The sequence below is a fragment of the Mirounga leonina genome, unplaced genomic scaffold, assembly GCF_011800145.1.
Source record: "Mirounga leonina isolate KUSES-001 unplaced genomic scaffold, KU_Mleo_1.0 Mir_53, whole genome shotgun sequence".
In the NCBI taxonomy this organism is placed as follows: domain Eukaryota; kingdom Metazoa; phylum Chordata; class Mammalia; order Carnivora; family Phocidae; genus Mirounga; species Mirounga leonina.
This window is the reverse complement of record NW_023270807.1, coordinates 86,939,190-86,962,465: the sequence shown is the minus strand read 5'-3', so window position 1 is coordinate 86,962,465 and position 23,276 is coordinate 86,939,190. Positions and strand designations below refer to the sequence as shown.

Genomic DNA, 23,276 nt, shown 5'->3' with positions numbered 1-23,276 from the left:
ATTTTTCTAAGGGGATTAAAAATATGATAAAGCAATACTATAAAGAAATAGTAATTTTCTGTTTTCCCAAAGGGATTGAGAAGTAAGGGCTGAAGGGGGAAGGGCGCAGGACAAAAGACACATGCCAGCTGAGATTTTCCCCTTTTGTTAGAAAAAGTAGGGTTTTGGGCGCCTGGGTGGCTCAGTTGGTTAAGCGACTGCCTTCGGCTCAGGTCATGATCCCAGGGTCCTGGGATCGAGTCCCACATTGGGCTCCCTGCTCGGCGGGAGGCCTGCTTCTCCCTCTCCCACTCCCCCTGCTTGTGTTCCTGCTCTCGCTGTCTCTGTCTCTGTCAAATAAAGAAATAAAATTAAAAAAAAAAAAGAAAAAGTAGGGTTTTATTTCCGGGACCCTTCACCAGTAGACTTGGTTTTACACTGGCTAAAATGGAGTCACATGGCCCCCCCCTAGTTGCAAGCAATTCTGGGCACATTGCGGCTCTAAACAAAAGCATGGAATTCTTTTACTGAAGAAGAGCTGGTTAAATAAGTGCAAGTTAAAGCAACTCAAACCAAAGGGGAACCGAGGAGAAAATGACTTGGGCAGGCAATGGTGCCTCAGAGTGGCCTGGAGCCATGTCACTGGGGCCACCAGGCCTGTGTTCAAGGGTGGGTTTTGCCACTTACTGGCTGTTCAGGTCTTTTCGACATGGAACATGTGCAGGCCTCAGTTTGTGTCTCTGTAAAATGGGGATAGTAATAATAACTGGTACTTACTGCTATTGCTGCTGTGGCCAAAGTAACCAGGTCTGATCTGGTGCGGATGAAAACACCCATGTTTTAGAATGCTACTGAGGTTCTCTTGGGCGTTGGTGGACCAACCAATTTAAAGTACATTCTATATTTGCTTTTGAGACCTGGCAGAGAAATTATTGTTAGAAAAGGAGGAGACACTTGTTTTTTGTTTTTTTTTAAACACACACTTTAAAATACATTATTTATCATTCTATATTATGATTCTCTTCATAGCACCTTTGAGATTCTCGCATACACGCACACAAAAGGAAGATAATTGTAATAAATTCTCTTCCTATTACTATTTTAGGAGGGAATTTCATATACTTCTTTCCTGCAGGCTACTCTGTCACCTTAGGTTTTACCAGCAAACTTGAGATGAAGTCAGCTTCATCTATTGCCATAACAAATCGTATGAAATGGTGGAGGCTCTTGTCCTGTGGTCTTCCAAGTTTTCTCTATGTCAGGGTCATGGGCCCTAATTCCCATTAAGGTGCTAGGGTGGGTGTCATTTATTGCAATGAGGAACACTGGGGTTGGGGAGGAGAGCAGAATATGGACATATCAGTTTGAGACACCAATTTGACATTCAAGTGTAGATACCATATTGGCAGTCGGATGTGTGAAAATAAATTTAGGAATGTGATTGAGGCTAGAGGTATAAATTTAGAAATCTTCAGTACATGCATGATGTCTAAAACCATGAACCTGGGTATGGTCACTTAGGGAGCAAGCACAGCCAAATAGAGTAGAGGATGGAGAAAAGGGGACATTATGGTGCAACACCTGCTACTTAGGTTTATTTCCTAGACCAAAATAGATTCCTGTTAGAGTTGCATCCCGATGATAAGGTACTCTAACTTAAAGTGAGAACTTGAAGACGTGTTTCCTTCAAGGCTCCAGAAGACATGGCAGTCAGAGGCAATATGACTCGGTCCCATACCCGAAGGGTTATGCAAGAAAGAATGGGCAGGTGGCACCTGGCTGAGGAGGTTATAGGGCCTGGCTGAAGGGGTGATTCGGCTGGGGTAGTGTCCACCAGAAAGGGCAGTAGTGCCCAGCTAGGGCTGCAGAAGCGAAAGGAGGCTCCCATGGACAGACTTAAGTAATACGCAGGGTCAGGACAGGAGAGAATGGCTGCTGCCTTTTGAGAGCTGGTTGAAAAGAGAGGAGAGGAAGCTCCTGAGGACGTGCGGCAATACCTCGGAGGAGGCGGTAGGGGGCGCAGAGGAAGCTTTGCAGAGAGCCGAACCTTTGACCTGCGTATTCTCCCACATCGCAAGGATCTCAGCTCCTCTCGCCCATCTGCATTGCTGCCAGTTCCCAAGTTTTATCTACTGACAGGCAGGGGCCGTAGCTATACAAGCGATTTAGCCTTGTGTTCCTCAAAGTCTCAGCCATTTCTCTTAGATCCTCAAGGGCACAGAGGCAAGGTGGGGAGAGTGACTCTGGGTCGCCCCCCTCCTTCACTTCACCCAGAGCACTCTCTCCTTATTCTGTTTTACATCACAGCTTCTGTGAAGTTTCATTTGAAAGAAAAAAAAAAAAGAGAGATTTCTACAGCTTAAATTTTGTTTAAAAAAAAAAAAAAAAGACCCACTGAACTGTGGAAAGGATAAAGTGGTGGCCGAATATATAAAATATGCAGATGTGGTGCATTTGGAAAGCACAAGGATGTATTGTTTGACTGATCATCTAAACCAATTAATCTCTGAAATGGAAGTCAGAGGGAGAAAGAGGAAAAAACCCTCAGACAACTGCAGTTAGTAGCGGGGTTATTCTATTGGCCTGATTCTCCGACAGTCTCCTATTCATATATGAATATGCATCTTCCCGGATGACGTCAACAGTGACCTTTTAATGTATTATTATTTTTTTAATTCTGTGTGTCATGAATCCAGTAGAGTCTTAGAACACAGGCATTATTTTATTCTGATACAGTGTTTCCAGGACTTGGCTAAACAATGGACTGGGCATTGTTTCTTTATTCAGAACACAGAAGGAAATGGGAAAAGTTAGATTATCAGGTGCCTTGCTTCTTCTAAAATCATTCACCTTCAAGAAGGAGATGAAGTCAAATACTAACAGAGGAACTGTGGAACGAAGAGAGGAATGAAACCTTTAGGTCCCTAAACCAGGAGAAGCTGTGGAGTGTTACCCCATTGCCAGTGTGCCTGTCTTCCCCATCTTCCAATTCTGTTCCTCTCTCAAAGCACAGCTTATGTCTCACCTGCTGCTTGGCAATTTTTGGGAACGGTCTGGAACCTCTTTATCGGTGTACCTGTGTAGCCTTGATCATGTGATCGTGCTCCATCCTTCTGAATCCATTTGAACACTTGGAATATTTGCTTTGTTCTTGAAGTGGCATATACTAGATGCTTGAAGAAAACATTCACAGTGTTCTCCTGGCCAAGACCACCAAACATCTACCTGTAGGTGAGCAAGACCAGTTAATTGCCGTAAGGGAGGACACACACCATGCGGGACTGTGAAGGTGCTAGAAGTGATGAATTATAGGGTCTGCGCTGGTGTTAGGTGATTTGGGCGAGGGTTTAAGGGAAGTGGGGATTAAATACTGTCAGGAAGTGGGGATGATTCTATGATTGGATATTTTCCCACATCTTATCTACAAGGAAGGAAGACTAGCTTGAGGCTAAAACTGTAATTGATAAGGCAGCAGTAATTCTTATTAGTCAGGGTGTGTGTGGGGTGGTTTGGGGGTCATTTTTGTTTGTGTTTTCATGTTTAGACGCTGTTATGGAGTGGTCTTGTTTCTGTCCTGATCCACCATGGTCACAGAATGGCCTTGCCTAGTGTAGATGTTCCATCCAGCAGAAGAATACAGGGCCCAGCTGTGAGCTTCAGGCAGGCTCCCACTGTCAGAGACTGCACTGCTCTTTCTCAGTTGAATTGAATTGATTTTCAGCAGCATTATATTTTTATCAAAGATTCCTATTTCATACCCCGGGTGGGTGGAAGGCATCCCAAGAGAGAGGACCTCTGAGCTTTAATCTCTGATCTTCCCTTTCTTACTTACACTGAAGACATTGTATAATTTCTTTTCAAGACTGCCTTTTGATGTATGGAGGGGGTTGCACTGAATTTCAAGGGAGTGTCCTAATTCTTTCCCTTAACTGGAATCTCATGGTAAGGATCAAAACCTGATTTCTTCTTTATGCTAATGGGGTGCTGGAAGCTAGCCCTCAGTTTGCTTATCCCATTCTCTAGAGGGACTAGGTTACAGCAAGGATCTGCGGAAGGGGGAAGATGAATCCTACTACACAATACAGCCTTCTATGCTTGAGGGTTGCTTTCTGTACCCATCCAGCACGGCCAACTCATGCCACCTAAAACTGTCCGGAATGGGTGAAGATTAGCATGGATCCATGTGACCTAATCACACCTGTAACATTTGTTTGGTAATTTGCTTGTGATGGATACTGACTTCTGAGCAGTGGTTCATAATCCTGGCTGTTCAGCAGAATCAAAGGGGAGCTTTGAAAAAGAGATCTTGGTTTAATTGGTGGGTGTGGGGCCCAAGCAACTCACTAGCTAGCTAGGGATCCAAAACAACAGCAACCATCACAAAAGTCTCCCAGGGTGATTCTAACAAGATTCATTGTTAGAACTAAGGCTCCTTTATCCTGAGTTGATAGTGTGCACTATCCTTTGAGGAGGTCAAGAGAGATTTGTAACTCTAGGTATCCAGGCTTGGAAGCACTGGTCTTGGAAGAGTGACAACTTGTTCGCTTGGGCCAACGCCCTAAACGCCACTGGCTCTTGGAAAATCGGGATTAGGCTAAGGGCCCAAGTGAAGAACGAATCGTCTTATTAGAACAAACCAGAACTGCTTTCTACAAGGCTGTGGTGAGTTAAAATAATTCTGCTTCCTTGGTCATCCCCCCTGCCTATAAACAGGATGCGGGAGCTGCAACAGTAAAAAACGGGAGCGCCAGTGACTGGCGCTGGGTTGACAAGCAGACACATAAACAGAGTCTTGGAGGAAACTGTGTTTACAGCAGCTGAAAGGGAAGCCCTAACCTCTGAAGTGACCGGGGGACTTTGGTGCCTATAAATAGTCAGGTTATTCCCAACATTCGATAATAACTCCTCATCAATAACTTTCTTACAATCTTATGGATTGGAGATTAATCATTGGTTTGACCCCTGTTTAGTTCTCTGTTGTGCTTAGAGTTTCTGCAATAACATTACAGATGAAGCCATATGACTTCCCAGTTTATAAATAGCAGTGTGTTTCCAATGACTGACTTCCAACACCTAAACTCTAAAGGAGCATGTGACTGGGAGTGCAAATGTTAACTCATATAACTCCACCTCCTTTGCGAAGGCCAGCATAAAAGGCCCTTAAAAGTGTTCCTGTGTGGGGCACCTGGGTAGCTCAGTCGGTTAAGCGTCTGCCTTTGACTCGGGTCATGATCTCGGGGTCCTGGGATCGAGCCCCGCGTTGGGCTCCCTGCTCAGCGGGGAGCCTGCTTCTCCCTCCCACTCTCCCTCTGCCTCTTCCACCCTCCACCTTGCTCTCTCTCTCTCAAATAAGTGGATAAAATCTTAAAAAAAAAAAAAAAAGTGTCCCTGTGTAACTGATGGTAGTGATTACCCCAGAGAAATGGATTATATTTGTTGCAGAGGAAAGCATAGACTGAGCAATGTCATCTGGCACATATACATATGGATAGATAGATGTATCTATCTACTGTACTTGTTGAAAAATAAACATGTGTGGATTGACTGATGTGTTGTATACATAGAAAGTTGTTGGACTCATAGCTCATTATGTTAATAAGTTGGGTTCCTGGGATACATAACCACCTCCCATTACATTCTAAAGGGAGGTATTAAGAATTTTATTTTAGTGGAAATATGCTATAGGATGTCCCAAATTTCAAAGGTATTAACTTTCATTTTTGGGGAAAAAAAAAGGTAATATAATTGAGTGGTTAAGATTGACGAGTCTGGAGCCAGACCTCTTGGGTTTAAATACTCACTCCATCACGTAGTGGCTCTGTGTGACCTGGGGCACATGACTTACCATCTCTGTACCTCACCCCATCTGTGAAACAGGATGGTAACGACACTCATGGTACTGTGAGGATGGGATGATTTGATATAATCAAACATCTGGAACAGTACCTGGCACAGTGAGCACTGATAAATAGTGGGTGCTTAGATTCTTGGTCTTTCCAGAGAGAGTTGAATAGTATGAAATGGATTTCGATTGAGCAAGAAACTTGCTGAAACAATCTCTGTTTCTTGAACATATTTTTCTGAAATGACACCTGGCTCAGGGTCAGTGAAATTGTATGCTAAGTACCTGTTCTAAAGAATGGGACTCAGGGGACCCCTGAGACTAGGCCTGTTTGCTTTCCTGTCCGTTTACCTTGTAATTCCTGTGACTTTTGAAGGGGAACAATAATTTCTTTGAACAGAAATCTCTGTTTCCATCTCAAGATGGAAAAAAAAAAGCCCCAAATCTAGTTACAATAATTTCAGAAAGATTTTCCTTTATATTTGTGATTACCGGCGAATTATATTGAATTTTCTGTTGTAGAAGGTGTTTTCATTGGCATGGAGGACGCTGAGGGACAGAGAGGACATCTGTAGTCAATATCACACACTTCTTGTCATCTGCATGGCTTGATAAGTTTGACTTCTTGGACTGTCTACTCAAAGTGCCCAGGTGAGGCGAAGCTCACTTGTGGACCTTTCTGGAAAGCAGGCCTTACCAGGAGCTCTTTAGGGGCTCTGTGAGTGCCAGTGGCCCAGCTGGATGCTCACAGGTTTGCAGTTGCTAAGCACCAAAAGTGACAAGAGGAAATCATTACCAGGACACAATCCATGGACCCCAAGAGACTGTGGGGAATGTTTCCACACTGAAGCAGTCTGCTGATCTTTCTTAATAAAGGAAATTAAACTGATTAATGATGATCCATGAGCTTGGATGCTAGAGAGTAAATGGAAAAGATTTTAATGACATTTGTGGGTTCATATCTGAGGAGGCAGGATAATTAGTTCCATTTTGATTGCCTTTAAGTGACATGGCCGTGGAGTTGAAACTGGAAGGTCCCATTAGTTAGTGCCCATTGTCTAAATAATAATAACAACAAAACCGAAAATGAGTTTTTACTGTGTATTTATCACACCCTGGCATGGTGCTGTGCTTAACCTATTAGGTATTACTCACTTAATCCTCACAGCAAGCCCATAAATAATCACTATCAACTCAGGGTCTCAGAGCGTGGGTGGTAGGATATTCCAAGCAGAGGGAGCGCTGCTGGGATTTACTCAAAGGCATAAGATGATTTAGAGATCACAAAATCTGGATGAAATCCAGGTGTTCTGACCCTCTGTCTCAGGATCTGGCATTTCTCCAATTAAAGAGTTTCAAAACCAGAAAAGGCGAATAACTCCTGAATATGGAAGTATTTTTATGTAAGGCTAATCCTGTTCATCTATTTATTTAGTGCCCTTCCCTGAAACTACCATTTTCTGTCAGTGTATTAAATGCACACAATCTAATTCAAAGGTTTTTTGAAACAAGACAAAAAGATTAGCTTGTTACATGGCTGTGTGCTAATCCCTGAAATTGTGGGGGGGGGCTTTCTCTTCACAGGAACTATATCCTGTGAAGAAAAGATTTACATAATCTCTAATACTGCCTTGCAGTCCTGAGTGAATTACATTTTTCCATTATAGTTCTTGCTCCCCCACATTCTCGCCCTGACCCTGAAAAAATAGCCTAATTTTCTACCAAGAAAAGGAGGCCATTAGTTTGTGTCTGGAAACAGTGAAGGAATTACTGAGCTATTTACAAGCTCTGCACATGTGGAATCAATCTTATTTTCCATTGGATGGTTCAAAAATGTATTCAAATTATGCAGTTTTGAAATGCTAAACTCTGGAATTTATTTCTTAACAGAAAGCTTTTTAGGATGGTGTGCCTAATGAATATCCTTTTTAGTGAATTTGAATAACAAATTGTTTATAAGAATACATAAGCCGTCTCAATTTATGTTTTATTCCTGTTTCCTGAAGGTCAGTGCAGGTCTGGTGATGTGTATTACTGCTCCCTCCCTGCTGGGGAGGTAATGACTACAAAAAATTAAAAGAAAATCAGGGTAAGGACATTTCCCTCCATTTCATTAGGCTCCTATTTTGATATTTGCACATGCATTGGAAGTCATAACTAGTCATAATCTGATTTCCGTGCTAGGTTTTTCTTAAAGAATATGACACTCCTGAAGTACATTTGGGTTTTTCAATGAGACCTTTGAAGCAATAAACTAAAGGGAAGAAAATGGTTAACATAGAATGGGCTATCTCTAAGAGCTCTTGAGATGAAATACTGCAAAATCTGGTTTAGTTAGGTTAAAATATGTAGATTTTTAAAAGTGAATGAAATGCAAAATGAGATTTCAGTTATGTGCTGAACAAGATCCATATTCCTGGCCCAGTATAAACTTTCCCCATGTGTTTGTAATAACGAGGCCGGAGGTATGAAAGAGACATAAAGGTTGTTGCACGAAATTACTATTAGAATAACAATCTGCATTCCTGCACAGTACCCTCGCATATGTAATTTCTTTTGATCTTTGTAGTAGTGTCACAATTAGGTATTATTATCTCTATTTTACAAATTAGGAAGCTCAGAGAGAATGTAGAGAATAATAGAAACAGCACAGGGAAGATAGCATGATCCACTTAATGGAAAGAGAACAGTCTTTGGGATCAGAGCAACAGAGCGAAAATCCCAGCTCCACCTCTTCCTGCCTTGATTAGCTGTGGATACATTGTTTAGCCTATTTAAGTCTTATCTGTAAAATGGGATCATTCTATCTATCTCACAGAACTGCGACGAGCACCAAAGGCAATAATGTATTTGGAAGGACCCACCCTGTCCCGGTTTAGCTGTTTTCTGGCAGATAGGAGTCTCGAAGCCTGGGAGACTCCAAACCCAGTGCTTCACGAGTCTGGGGCTGAGACCTCTTTTCTGCCGTTCATGACATGGAGACACGCTTTCCTGGGCCCTGTTCCCAAAGCCACAGGAAGCCCCTGCCCAGCGAGGAGCCAAAGTGACCTCTACTCCGGGTAAGAACCACCACCTTCTCGATGCCTTCCCGCATCTGGATCTAGCCATTATTATCCCGAGTAGTAAAAGATCTAGAAACGTCTATGGACAGTAAGAATTACATGGCCCTGCTGCTTATATTTTACAAGCTTTGCTTTTTCGTACTTTGTGGGTACATGTGTTCACCAGCTGTAAGAAACTGCTCTAGCCACGTACAGATTCTTACCGCCCCCAACCGGGGTTCACGGGCCTCCCCCGGCCTCCCCCGCGCGGGCGGTTAGGGCTACGTTCGTTTGTGACGTGCGGCGTACGTAGAGCTTTATGGCGCTGGCTACGCCCATCCGACGTCTGCAAGTGAAGACGGCGACCGGCGCTGGTTACGTTCGCTTCGCAAAGGCAGAAGTGGAGGAGCAGGGCGGGACACGGTTTGCGCGAAGTCACGCAGAAGCCCAGGACGAAGTGGGAACGGGAGCCCACGGTGTGGACGTCTTGTCCACTTCCCTTCCTCGGCGAGCGAGCCTCATCCGGGCACCTCCTGGGCGTGCAGCGGCATCTTGACTCTTCGGCACGCTCGCAAGTCTATTTTCCAGGGACCCCACCTGCGTGGGCCCCCGCCCACCCCCCAGACAACTTATATTTAGCTCTGAAGACCAGGGTTTGCTTGATCTAGACCGAAATCAAAGGGGAGGCCAGACTGCTGGGGCCTGGAAAGGGGAGGAAGAACCAAAAGAAGTGGCTGTGTAGAAACTACAGGAAAGTCTCTGACCTTGAGGTCCTCAGAGAGAAGGCGTTCTAACCCTGATGATGACAGAGTTGAAATAAAATATAAATGCTTCCAAATATCTGTTGCCAGGAAGCAGATGACATGCTAAATTACATTGCAGATTGACTACTTAATTCAGCGATTTCCTGAGTCAGGAGTTGCCAGAAGAGCCATTTTGTCCTTTCTGGCAAAAAAGCCGCTGGGATTGCTGTCTCCAGTCCTCTTTCCTGTGCTTCCTGCGTAGGAAGGCCTGTTTCCTGCAGAGAGATGCCTGATCAGACAGCACTATTTTAGTAGGCTGGGGACTAGGTAGCAAGTGAGGTCTTTCATTTGATACTTATTTGTGGCCGGCGTGAATGTCAGGCACATTGAAGAAGTACAGATCCTTTTAGAAAATGTAAAAGAGTGAATCAAAAGCAAATGAGACCCGGTAAAGGCTCAAGAAGCTGCATGGCCACATTTTCGACTGTTTGGTTTGATTTGATTTGTTTTTGAAATTTTTAAATTTCTGTACAGCTGACGCACAATGTTACATTAGTGTCAGGGGGTACAACGTAGTGATTCAACATCTCTGTATGACCATTGTACTATGCTCACAGCCAGTGTTCATCTGTCTGACTTTAAGTGTTTTGGGATGCCTGCTTTATTTTTTTGTGTAGATGACTTTGTTTTAGTTTTAGGTTGCCTTTTTTTTTCTTTAAGATTTATTTATTTTAGAGAGAGAGAGTGGGGGTAGGGCCAGAGGGAGTGGAGAGAGTCCCAAGCCGACTCTGCGCTGAGGGAGCAGCCTGGCCTGGGACTTGATCCCATGACCCTTGAGATTGTGACCTGAGCTGAAACCAAGAATCGGACACTTCACTGACTGAGCCACCCAGGTGCCCCAATCTTTTTTTTTTTTTTAAGATTTTATCCATTCATCTGAAGCGAGAGAGAAGAGAGTGCACGAGCAGGAGGCAGAGGGAGAGGGAGCAGGCCTCCCGCCGAGCAGGGAGCCAGATGCGAGGCTTGATCCCAGGACCCCGGGACCATGACCTGAGCCGAAGGCAGACGCCTAACCGACTGAGCCACCCAGGCGCCCCCAAGTGCTCCACTCTTGTTTTAGTCTTAATGCAGTTCTTCAGAACTGAATTTTGAGCCATGGGGTTAATATTTGTGCTGCTAAGGGGTCTGCTGTTGGTGAGGAATGACTTCGAGAAGACAGCCTACCAGGAGACTAGAGCTTTAGGGCTTGCCCCGAGCCAGAGGGGGACTTACAGAATCTGATGGATGAGCTGTTTGTATCCTGGCTTGTAACAGCTGGTCTGGGTTCTTTGAGCCACTGTACCTTCACCTTGTCTCTAAAGGATGTAAAATGGCTGAATAAGATGCACATAATTCAGCAAAGCTAAAGAAATACAAAGGTCAGAATATTTAGACAAAAGCAAAGTAAGGGTTGGAAGCAAATTGGAACCACAAATGAATTTGTTCACAAAACATAGAGAGTGAAGCTTTATTTCTTCTAATAACTTGTTTGGCATCGATTCCACCTGACCTTGTGTTACTACTGTGTACGTGCCTTGACCACTTAATTAGATCGTTAATTACTCAAGGGCAAGGCCTCTGTCTTGGGCTCCTTGAATTCCATGTCTTATTCAGAGCCTTGCTTGTCATCTGTGCTGCTGAAATATTTGTTAGTATTGATGGTGGCGATTGCGTTTCTTTTCATCCCCAAGGCGCTATATTGGAACCCCCAATATTGCAATGTCATTAAACACATTGGCAATTATTTTGAGAGTTATTTTGGATCACAGAGCATCAATTGCCTTTAAGCAAATTTGGGGTCATTTTGTTGAAGTTTCTAATTTCTGTTTTTTAGGTTTCACTCCAGCATCTGGGTGTTGGACGGAAAGCTTCCTGTCACTAAATGTTTGTGCAAAAGAAAATGTCCATTGACCATGGAGTGTTGTAGAAGGGATTCCTTCCCTGCAGAGGGAGTGACTTGTTGAATCTACTCATTTTGTAATTTCATATTTTACCACAACAATGATTTTGCAATTGAAGTGCTACAGTTTATTCTCAGATTTTGTATTTATGTAATTCTAAAGAAAAGAATGTAAAATAAATACTAGATAGATAGCTTTACAGTTTCTGCCCTTGACTTTTTGGGTACTGTCTTCCAGTGTGAGGATTATATAGGTCTGAGGGGTCTCTGGATATATCATCAGCCAGTCTGGGATTTGTTGTCACCTTTTCAAAAGCATGCCAAAAAAAAAAAAAAGAGAGAGAGAAAATCTGAAGCTTTCCCTTTGGCTTTTTTCTGATTGCACTGATGAAAAGGTCAAGGAGAAAGAAGTCAGAGAAATTAACTAAAATGAGATTTTAGTAATATTTTTATTAAAACATGCTAGTCCACTCCATTAATATAGGTAATGAATAACTAGTTCTAGTATATATCAATAATTGATAATTAGTGCATAAAATCTCTAAACAAAATGAACTCACCTTATAAATATGGCATGAATATAAATTTTATTCTGTCTTAATCTGCATTTTGAGCCTCTTTCTCGGTGAATCAAAGTAGTCTAGAAATAGATCGTATCATAAAAGATCATCTAGTATATATAAAGATGACATCCCAAATCACTTTGAGGAATATTCAAAAAAATGACGTCAGGACAGTTGGTTAATTATTTGAATAAAAATCCTGCTAGATTCTCATGTAATATACATAAAATAGATCAAGGTAGATAAAATAGCTATACACTAAAATAAAACTATTAAGGAGCTGAAAGAAAATACAGGTTCTTACTTGTTTGATCTCATGGAAATAAGCTTTCTAAGGGAAAAAAAAAAAGAAACCTCAAAGGGAAGATTGTTACATTTGACGACATAAAGAACCTTTAGAACCTTTGTGTGTCTGTAAAAAATATTAATTGACTTTTAATAGCAGAAAGGCATTTAATATTGGCAGCATATACAACAGACTATGTTACCATCATTATATAAAATACTCTTATAAATCAAATACAAAAAATAGGACAATACCGATATATTGAGTAAAGCTATTAAACAGTTAACTGAAAAAAAAAATGCACACATGACTAATAAACATCACAAATTCAATCTTTACTCACCAGAGAAATGCAAAAAAAAAAATTGGTGATATCATTTTTCTCCTATCAAATTATAAGAAAGTTAAAAATTATGATGCTCTGTGTTGTGAGGCACTTTATTCACAGCTGGTAGGGATATAAATAAATATTGCTTTCTGGAGGAATATTTAGAATATATATTTTAAAAGCCTTAAAAATTTGTGCTTTGATCCAGAAATTCTCTTTCTAAGAATATATCCAAAGGAAATAATAAGCGATGTATACAATGATTTAGGCGCAAGTATATTCATTGTGCACTGTGTCTTATAATATTGGGAAAACAACAAAGATTCAACAATAGGAAAATAATTAAATAAAATGTGATAGATCGTATCATGGCCTATTTATTATGCACTCTTTAGGAGTTGTGTTCCTAAGAATAATGACAAAATGAAATGCTAATAATACATTCTTAAGTTAAAGAAAAAGCAGGATACAAAACAATGTGATCTGAATATTAGAGGGGGTGGAAAGCACAGGAAAGCAAGAAAAAAGAACGTGTGTGTGTATAAATTAAGAAAAAACAAAAATAACAACAGGAATAAAAGAAACCAGAAGATAACTATAGGTTTTTTTTTTCTTCCATGCTGAGGGATAATGGATATTTTTAATATTTTAATTTATACTTCTCCCAGTATTTGAAATTTTTATTTTTATAGGCAGAAATAAATCTCACAGTAAATATTTCTTTTTTGTTTGTTTGTTTTGTTTTTGTTAAGAGCACATGGAAACAAATTTTTAGGTGCTGTGGGCGATAAGCTTTCCCAGGGTAGGGTATTGCTATCCCATGACAAACAGGGCTTATCTGTTCTTTCCAGTCAGGACACCAAGAGAGTTTCTGTTCAAATACTTCTCCTAAACAATACATTCAACTTAGTGGTTTATAAGGTCAATAAAAGGGTTGGTTAAAAAATGAACCATGTGAAAAGTGAAGCATGGCCAGTGACTAGAGAATGACTATTCCACAATGGGTCTTTTATTCTGTAGACCTTGTTCTCTGTTACTCTGGCTCTTCTCTCACTCATAGTGCAGAGTAATGAGGTAAGTTGGATGGACTCTTGCATTCACACCCTCTGAGCATGCCTGTCCATGGGTGGGTCCATTTCCATGATTGTCAGGGACAGAAGTCTCCTAATGGAGAGCTCATCCAATAGAAATTGCTGCTCAGCACAGCAAGCTTGGCTAGTGTCCTCAGTGTGTATTAATTATTGATCAAAGAGGTCTTTTATTCCAGCTCCACTGTGTCTACTCTTCCCATGGGGTTGAAGGTGAGAAGATCTCAGGTAAATGATTGCAAGTTCTCTTCTAGAAGACTCGGCACTGCTTTGTTGCATAACTAACAATGTGTAATAAAAAAAGAACAGAACCTTTTTTTTTTTTTTTTGCCTAGAATTGGATTAAATATAATCCTTGGATCGTGACACATACACATCATTGTCTCTATGAGGCACTTATTTAATTGAATTAATTTTATAATGCAGTAATCACCCATGAACCTACTACCTCATAGCTTTCATCTAGCCAGTGGTCCTCCACAATCTTATTCTTTGTTTCCTCTTCTGTGAGGTAACCACATCCTAAATCCTGTATTCATTAATCTCTTGCTATCCTTTTTTATATTCTTTCAGCTAATCTCTACATATTTCTTAGTAGCATAATTTTTATTTTTTTTACTTTATATAAAAGGGTATCAGCCTTAAATAATCTTTCAGATTCATCCATATTGTTGCATGTTCATTTTCTTCTGTCTCATATCCCATCATGACTATATCACAGGTTGTTCCTTTACTCTCTCTTTGATGGGCATTTGGGCATATTCCAGATTTTTGTTATTGTGAACCATGAATACTCTTGTATATATCTCCTGATAAACATGTTTAGAATTTCTCTTGAGTATATGCTTAGGAATGAAACAGCTGGATCGCAGGGTATGAGAATGTTTAACATTAGGAGCTAATGCCAAAACATTCTCCAAATAGCTTTACTGACTTACATTCCAACCGGTAATATTTAAAAAAATGCTTTGTGGATATATCTTCTTCAACATGAGGTGTTATCAGACTCTTCAATTGTTGCCAATCAAATAGGTATAAAACAATATTCCATTGTGACATTGAATTTTTATTTCTCTGAACTGAAGTTGGATATCCATTCATGTATTTATTGGCCAGAAGCAATTCCTCTTCTGTGAAGAGATTGATCATGGCTTTTGTCTATTTTTCTATTGGGTTGTTTCCACTTTTCTCTTGGCTTATTGACCTCCTTTATATATTCTTGATACTAATCCTTTGTTGGTTGTGTGTGTTTCACATATCTTCTTTCAGTTTTTAACTTTTCTTTCCATTCTATTTAAGGTTCCTCTTCGGAAATTTCTTAATTTCAATTCCTTAATTTTAATAAGGTCAAATTTAGGCCTTTTTTTTGCTTTTAAAAGTTAGCATGTTGTGTGTTTTATATTCTTTGTTACTTGAAAGTCTAAAACTATATTTCCTACTAAGAGTTCTAAAGATTTTGACATTTAGAGAGAGATGTTTTCTTCCACTTCAAAGTTTAAGTTAACCTCAGTCCCTTAAAGATCCAGTGAAATTGAGACCAGTGTCTTTTGAATCAGACAGTATACAGCAGAAAAAGCAGCAGTACCTGACGAATCTAAGATACTCAGTAGAGGTGGTCAAGGTGCCCTGTGATACCCAGGTAATGGGGCCCTGATTAGGAATAGAAGAAAGAAGTCTATCTGCATTCAGTAACTTATCAATTTTCAGAGCAGACTTGATTATGTATACCTGGGGACTCCCGAAATAGCCAGGTGATCATTAACAGGCCTAAGCCTTTTTATTGGATGAGAGAAAGTAACAGTGATTGGACCATATTACTACCCAAAACCGTTGAGGGAAAACTGGATTACACTAACTTCAGAGGCATTTCATCTGTTTCTCCAAGTTCAAGTCCAATTTTTCTGTTCAGGGCGTTTCAGACTACTTCTACACGTTTCTCTCTGTTGCGAATGCTCCCCACTATGCATTTTTGTAGTTGGCATCTGTGGGAAAATGAAGAAATTCTGCTTATTTGCTAGAAGTCTCTCTTTCCTTACTCACTTTTTCCCTTTTAGGTGTGTTCCATTTCTTATGACATATGTCATTTTTTTTTTTCTTTTTCATTTCTTCCTTTGCTTCCAGAGCCACCTGCGGCACTGGGGGCAGCAGGCCAAGTTGTAATATCCTTCTGTGTTAGTGAGGCAGGGTCACTGGCTACACTTGCTGCCCTCTTGCTGGCATCCATGCGCATGGTCTTGCAAGCACCGTTTGTGATTCAAATTGCAACAGGTGCCTGCAGAGTGGGCTCTGGCTTCCTGCTACCGGATTTGTTTCTGTTTTACTTTGGACAATAGCTGTGGACACCAGCACCTGGAACTATAAAGAATAGTGATTAGGGTACAATTAAATATCCCCAGACTTTAAAATAGCATTTGTATGACAACTTCCTGTCAAATGCAAGACTGTTTATGACACCCTTATAAAGGCAAAAGCTCTCCTCTACTTGTTAGCCTTCACAAGCCGGCCTTGAAAGCAGGTACCATGCCTTTGATCTGTGGCACATTTCGTAGTGATTGTTGCTGGCCCCTAGAAATTCATGTGCTTTTGGGAAATCTGGTACTAAAAACCAAGGATTCTTTGCAACGTAATTTAACTATGTAAAAAGGTCCTGTGAGTTTGACTGTAGATAGAAATATCTAACCATAAATAAATAGGTTGATGAGTTTTAACAAAAAGACATTAGAAAAATTTAAAGGCAGTAAGGCAATCTTTAAGCAGTTGTTAGGTGATAAAATGGGGTTGCGATCTGGAATTAATGCTAAAGTTTCCAAAGCCAAGACTAAAATGGAGGCAGTTTCTCCAGCAACGATGTGGCCCTTGGGTCAGGGTCTTAGAGAGTAAGAGAAATACTTAGCCAACACACTAATGAAGAGAAGATCAACATCATTAGTGGTCAGGGAAAGTTCAAACCACAACAAATACTATTTTATACTCAGGTGATTGACAAAAGCTTTAAAGTCTTGTATTATCAAGGAGTAGAAATGATGAGGATCAATAGGACCTCCTTGCTTTCTATAGGAGCGTGCATTGGTGCAATCTCGTTGGAAAATAGTTGGACATTATCTCTTTGAACAGCATATATCCTTTCCCCAAGCAATTCTTTTTTATTTTTTTTTAAGATTTTATTTATTTGACAGAGAGAGACACAGCGAGAGAGGGAACACAAGCAGGGGGAATGGGAGAGGGAGAAGCAGGCTTCCCGCTGAACAGGGAGCCTGATAATGGGGCTAAATCCCAGGACCCTGGGATCATGACCTGAGCCGAAGGCAGACGCTTAATGACTGAGCCACCCAGGTGCCCCTCCCCAAGCAATTCTACTCCTGGGTATATACTCAAGAGAAACTTATGTATCAATATGCAGGAGACATGTACTTAAAAATGTGTAACTGCATTGTTCATCACAGCAAAAAACCCAAGATGCAGCCCAAGCACCCACCAATAAGACTGTGGGTTAATGAATATTCATGTGATAGATGTTGGTCATGAGTCAAAGACAGGGAACTACAGAGACATGAAATTACATAGATGAATCAAAGTTAAAAACAACTGAACTGAAATATATACTCTGTAAGGGGTGCATGTAGATGCCGAAATACTACTTTAAAGGGAACCGAGGGATTCATGAACACAGGAATCAGGATAACATTTATCTCACATCGGTGGAGTGTGGGGACTGGGATGCTGGAGACTGAGAAATTGGATGTAGTTGGATCAAGGTTCTGGCTTTTGTTGTGAGAAGTTCATTTCCCAGTGCTTATTACATTTATTAGAAATAGCCAACTGAACAACTAATAAGAGCAGGTTCTACCTTATTAGTGATAGATTGGTCATGGTTGATTCCAATTTTTCTACCTGGGGTCTATTGTCGAAACAGAAAAACTTCTTATTTCTGAATTTCGCAAAGAATAGAAAGTGGTAGAAAGCACAGGGTCATGACAGGTTTGAATTCTGATTCTGTCCCTTATTGGCCATATGATCATAATAGAAGTTACCTAACCTCTTGGTTGCTTTGACTTTCTCATCTGTAAAATGGAGATGTATTTGTGCCCTCCCAGTAGTGTCATGATGAGAATTTACTAGGATCACACTTGTAAAATGTAATCAATTTAGCTTAGTGCCTGGGACAGGTTAAGTACTCAAAAAATGTTGTCTGATAGCATTTTTAATAGTAGGAACAGTAATTACATATTATTACTTGGGCCAATGAGGTTACAAATGTAATTTCTCCTTTATTTAGTTCTGTCCTGATTCATGGGTCTTTTCCAGCTATCCTAGTCACTGTACTCTATTTTCCCTCTTAGTCCTAGGTTAGGCTTGAGGGCTCCCCCAAATCAACTTTGGAGAAGAAGGATTCTTCCCTGTTTGAACTGCACATCTCTTCCTTTGGCTTCTTGTTGCCACTAAATGGGCAGTCTCTGTGGGAATAGAATTAGCCAAAAAATCTTTGACTATATAAGGTGCTGGCAGATGCCTGCAATTTCTTATTTAGGCAACTCGGGTAATCAGAGAACTGAGAAGATGGGAAGGATGATATGGCTTTTGGCAACCTAAGTGTGGAAAATAAAAGTTTTCTGGTTGAAATGATTTCTTTCTATAGATATAATACTTTTAAAACCTGAAAAAGCTCATATAAGGGAGAAAAAAAGTATCTCTACCATATTTTTCTCTATGCCAATCACGAACAATGCTAAGTAGAAACTGGATTTTTTTCATCTAGTGATACAGCATCGATGTAAAGAGTTTAATAGATTCTATTCTTTCTGGTAACAGTTAAATTAGAGATGAAAAAACAATTCATTGGTAATAGAATTCTATAATTATAACTATACAATTATATAAAATTACAAATAAGATTTCTGTACTGAAGTTCTAATCCATGTACAGAATGGGATACTAATTACATTTTTTAATCTTTTGAGGTTCCCAAGTGAGAAAAAAAAATCATGTGGCAAAGTGAAAAGGAAAACCAAATTTTTATATATATATATATATATATTTAAAATTAGTTCTCACAGTTGCTGGAATTTTATTGTTCCATTAAAAAAAAAAATCCTGCATTAAGCTAAAAGATAAGAGTTTGCCCTTCCTGAAAAAGGTGAATAAAACAACTTCTAAACGGCAGTAAAAAAAAAAATAAATAAACCATGTTTCATAGCCATTTTCCCATTTATTTGTAAAAATCCCAGTTAAGCTACTTCAAAAGAAATTTCAGGAGACCTCTGCCCTTGGCTGTATGCAATTTCAATTGAAAATCACTGTCAGTGATGCTTAAGGAACTGTGGAGCACAGGAGATGTGTTCTGAGACAGGATGGGGATGGGAAAATGGCCCAGTCTTCAGAAAAGGAAAGAAGTTCAGACTCCACAGACTACAAAGTGGACAATTTGATATTAATACTGACAAAACTTCAGAAAAGATTGTCATCGTGAGCCCATAGAAAGGGAAGAGGTGATCATTTAAGTCTGAGTGAGATGAATAAGAACTCCCATGAGGGACCTCACTTCCTTTTGATAGGGCCACTAGGCTGGCAGATGAAGCAACACCGGGTCTCTCCATGACTCTGCAAGTGGGTGGGAGGGCCAATGTGTTAAAACCCAAAATAGCTTGACAGGATAGAACAATGGGCCAAATCCAGCAAGATAAAAAAATAAAAGGGAGATATATAAAGGCTGCCCTTGGTTCCAGAAAATTAGCAACACAGACACAGGAGGGGTGGGCAGATTGCAAGACCAACTGATAGCGTTAAGCAGATTGTATCCTGCGCACAGGCATCCTTGGTTGAGGGGGTGAATAGGGGCTGTGTCCATCCAGAGAGGGTGCCTCTTCCTAATTTGCAAAAAAGTTCCATAGAGCATAAGAGTGAATACTTGAAAAAGTACAAGTTAGGGATTTTTAGTTAACTACGCAGTCAACAAATTACTGCTAGAATGTGATCATCCAGATTGGGGAGGGCATTTCTTGAAGCACCATGGGGCCAGAACAAGGGTGGTCAGTGTCCAAGCTGACCCAGATATATTGAGAGTAGGAAAAAAGGACAGTGCTAAATTGGAACATAACTAGAAGAGAGAAGTGAAAACTCTGGAAACCGGGATCTCTGAGCAATAATAAAGACAAGAATGTTTAATTTGAGGAAGGGAAGACATAGGGGGCCATGATGGATTCCCCACTAGCAAATTAAGCATGAGCACAGGACCCTGGAAAGCAGGGCATCAGGGACCAAAAGGAAATTAAAGAATGGTGTTTTAAAAAGAATTTGGCATTTGAGATAAAAAAAAAAAATTTTCATTATAAGACAATTTTGAACTAAATTTTCTTCCCTTATTTTACAATTCAGTGTTTTAAATTTTTGAATTACAAATCGCCTGAATGGCAGAGAGCCCCATAATCTTTTTTAAATTATTTATTTATTATTTAAAACAAATTTTATTATGTTAATCACCATACATTACATCATTAGTTTTTGATATAGTGTTCCATGATTCATTGTTTGTGTATAACACCTAGTGCTCCATTCAATATGTGCCCTCTTTAATACCCATCACCACCCATCCCCCCACCCCCATCCCCTCTAGAACCCTCAGTTTGTTTCTCAGAGTCCATAGTCTCTCATGGTTCGTCTCCCCCTCCAATTTCCCCCCCTTCATTTTTCCCTTCCTACTATCTTCTTCTTTTTTTTTTTTTTTTAACATATAATGTATTATTTGTTTCAGAGGTACAGGTCTGTGATTCAATAGTCTTACACAGTTCACAGCATTCACCATAGCACATACCCTCCCCAATGTCTATACCCAGCAACCCCATCCCTCCCACCCCCCACCACTCCAGCAACCCTCAGTTTGTTTCCTGGGATTAAGAATTCCTCATATCAGTGAGATCATATGATACATGTCTTTCTCTGATTGACTTATTTCGCTTAGCATAATACCCTCTAGTTCCATCCATGTCATTGCAAATGGCAAAATTTGGGGTTTTTTTTTTGATAGCTGCATAATATTCCATTGTGTATATACACCATATCTTCTTTATCCATTCATCTGTTGATGGACATCTTGACTCTTTCCATAGTTTGGCTATTGTGGACATTGCTGCTATAAACACTGGGGTGCACGTACCCCTTAGGATCACTACATTTGTATCTTTGGGGTAAATACCCAGTAGTGCAATTGCTGGGTCATAGGGTAGCTCTATTTTCAACTTTTTGAGGAACCTCCATACTGTTTTCCAGAGTGGCTACACCAGCTTGCATTCCCACCAACAGTGTAGGAGGCTTCCCTTTTCTCCGCATCCCCGCTAACATCTGTCATTTCCTGACTTGTTAATTTTAGCCATTCTGACTGGTGTGAGGTGGTATCTCATTGAGGTTTTGATTTGGATTTCCCTGATGCCGAGTGATGTTGAGCACTTTTTCATGTGTCTGTTGGCCATTTGGATGTCTTTGGAAAAATGTCTGTTCATGTCTTCTGCCTGTTTCTTGATTGGATTATTTATTCTTTGGGTGTTGAGTTTGATAAGTTCTTTATAGATTTTGGATACTAGCCCTTTATCTGATACATCATTTGCAAATATCTTCTCCCATTCTGTCGGTTGTCTTTTGGTTTTGTTGACTGTTTCTTTTGCTGTGCAAAAGCTTTTTATCTTGATGAAGTCCCAATAGTTCATTTTTGCCCTTGCTTCCCTTGCCTTTGGTGATATTTCTTGGAAGAAGTTGCTGTGGCTGAAGCTGAAGAGGTTGCTGCCTGTGTTCTCCTCTAGGATTTTGATGGACTCCCGTCTCACATGTAGGTCTCTCATCCATTTTGAGTCTATTTTTGTGTGTGGTTAAGGAAATGGTCCAGTTTCATTCTTCTGCATGTGGCTGTCCAATTTTCCCAACACCACTTGTTGAAGAGACTGTCTTTTTTCCATCAGACATTCTTCCCTGCTTTGTCAAAGATTAGTTGACCATAGAGTTGAGGGTCCATTTCTGGACATAATCTTTTTAATGCTTATGGCTCCTAAAATCTTAACAAAGATCATACAAGTTATAAAACTTTCCATCAATTTCACTTGTCCAAAAATGGAACGGCAATGTTGTGATGCAGTTGAGTTCCTTGTTGCTAGAGTGGCTAAGACTGAGAGCGAGCACCCCTTCTTGGATGTGACGAAGAGGCGGTTTGTGCACTGGATAAAGCAGAGGGCTAGATGCCTTTTAAGGTCCCTGCCCATGCCAAGATTTGATGGTTCTGAGAAAAAGCAATTTCTCTTAAGAAAAAGGAAACCTGAGATCACTGGTCTGATTGCCTGGTCTTTCGTAAAGAACTCCAGAAATAGAAGTTGCATTGCAACTGGTGAAGCAAAAATCTGGGATGTATTCAATATTTCCTTCTGCTTTCTGAGTGGTTTACTAGGGTCACTTCATGAATTCCCTTCTCTGACCTGGAGTGTCACGAGTTGAATCTTGGGACATGGCATTGCAAGCTCTTGGTTTGGTCTTGGTGAGAACTAGTTAGCTTTTAAAGGTTGGATTTCAGTGTAAGCAAATCACCTAGCAGCTATTTTTTGGCTATCAACTTTATTGAAAACTGCAGTTGTCTTTACTATTGAATATGTTCAGAGTAGCAAGTGGACAATGGAGGATGGATGGATGAGTTAATATTTACCTTTCCTGCCAGAGAAGCAGTGCAAAGCCTTATTCTCCATATGAATGTTGGGTAGCTGCGACATCTTGTGTTTATTCTGTGTCCCAATGAGACTACAATCCGGAAGTGACTATCCTTTACTACCCCTTTGTTTGGGCCTCTTTGCAAAAACATCAAACACACATTTCCTGATGCTATATATATGGGGATATATATACATCCACATGTAATGAACGATCTAATAGAGAAGAATTTGATTTTCCTTGGTTACATCCTTATTCTGTTTATTCTCAGGGGGTGCGGATTGCATAGCTGATGAAATGGCAGTGAAGGGTCAGGCAAAACCACCCAGAGCTTGCCATGCCCCCAATATGCTCCCACTTCCCCACTCCCCCCATGAACTACTTGACTCTAAATCCCATTGCTGGCTCATGCTGGGGACATGGAGAGAAGGGCTATGAGGCAATCTTACATGGAATACCCTTATCCTAATGAAACAAGACAACATAGAGTAAAATCAGCCTTGAAGGAAAAGAAAAATCACAAGAGAGCAGTCTGAGGATTCATGTGGATAAAGAAAGAGGCTGTCACGCCCCCTTAGTTTTGAATATTTGCATTGCATTTCTCTATAGTGGCCTTCTTAACAGGTGGAGGCATCTGGAATACTGTTCTGATTTTACATGAATTATGATTACTATCTCAACAAACACTCTGAACTCCTTGCGGTTGGCCAAAGATCAGGGAGAACAGAACTTCCCAGCAGGTTTGACCTGGAACAAACAGGATCATTGGAACTTGCTGCATCAGTGGA

The 23,276-nt window shown here is 40.5% G+C and overlaps 2 long non-coding RNA genes across 3 annotated transcripts; both read left to right on the top strand.

The window, feature by feature from the left end:
- Nucleotides 1–4,282: 4,282 nt before the first annotated feature.
- On the top strand, nucleotides 4,283–8,655 carry LOC118000811. Its single transcript, XR_004676566.1, has 4 exons — nucleotides 4,283–4,641; nucleotides 6,344–6,472; nucleotides 7,828–7,910; nucleotides 8,640–8,655. It is a non-coding gene; the product is annotated as an uncharacterized LOC118000811 (long non-coding RNA).
- LOC118000812 lies at nucleotides 8,654–13,087 on the top strand. 2 transcript variants are annotated; one of them, XR_004676568.1, is made up of 2 exons: nucleotides 8,654–8,880; nucleotides 11,479–13,087. It is a non-coding gene; the product is annotated as an uncharacterized LOC118000812 (long non-coding RNA). The 2 variants fall into 2 exon arrangements; XR_004676567.1 differs by lacking the exon at nucleotides 8,654–8,880 and adding an exon at nucleotides 9,109–10,498.
- The last annotated feature ends 10,189 nt before the right edge of the window (nucleotides 13,088–23,276 follow it).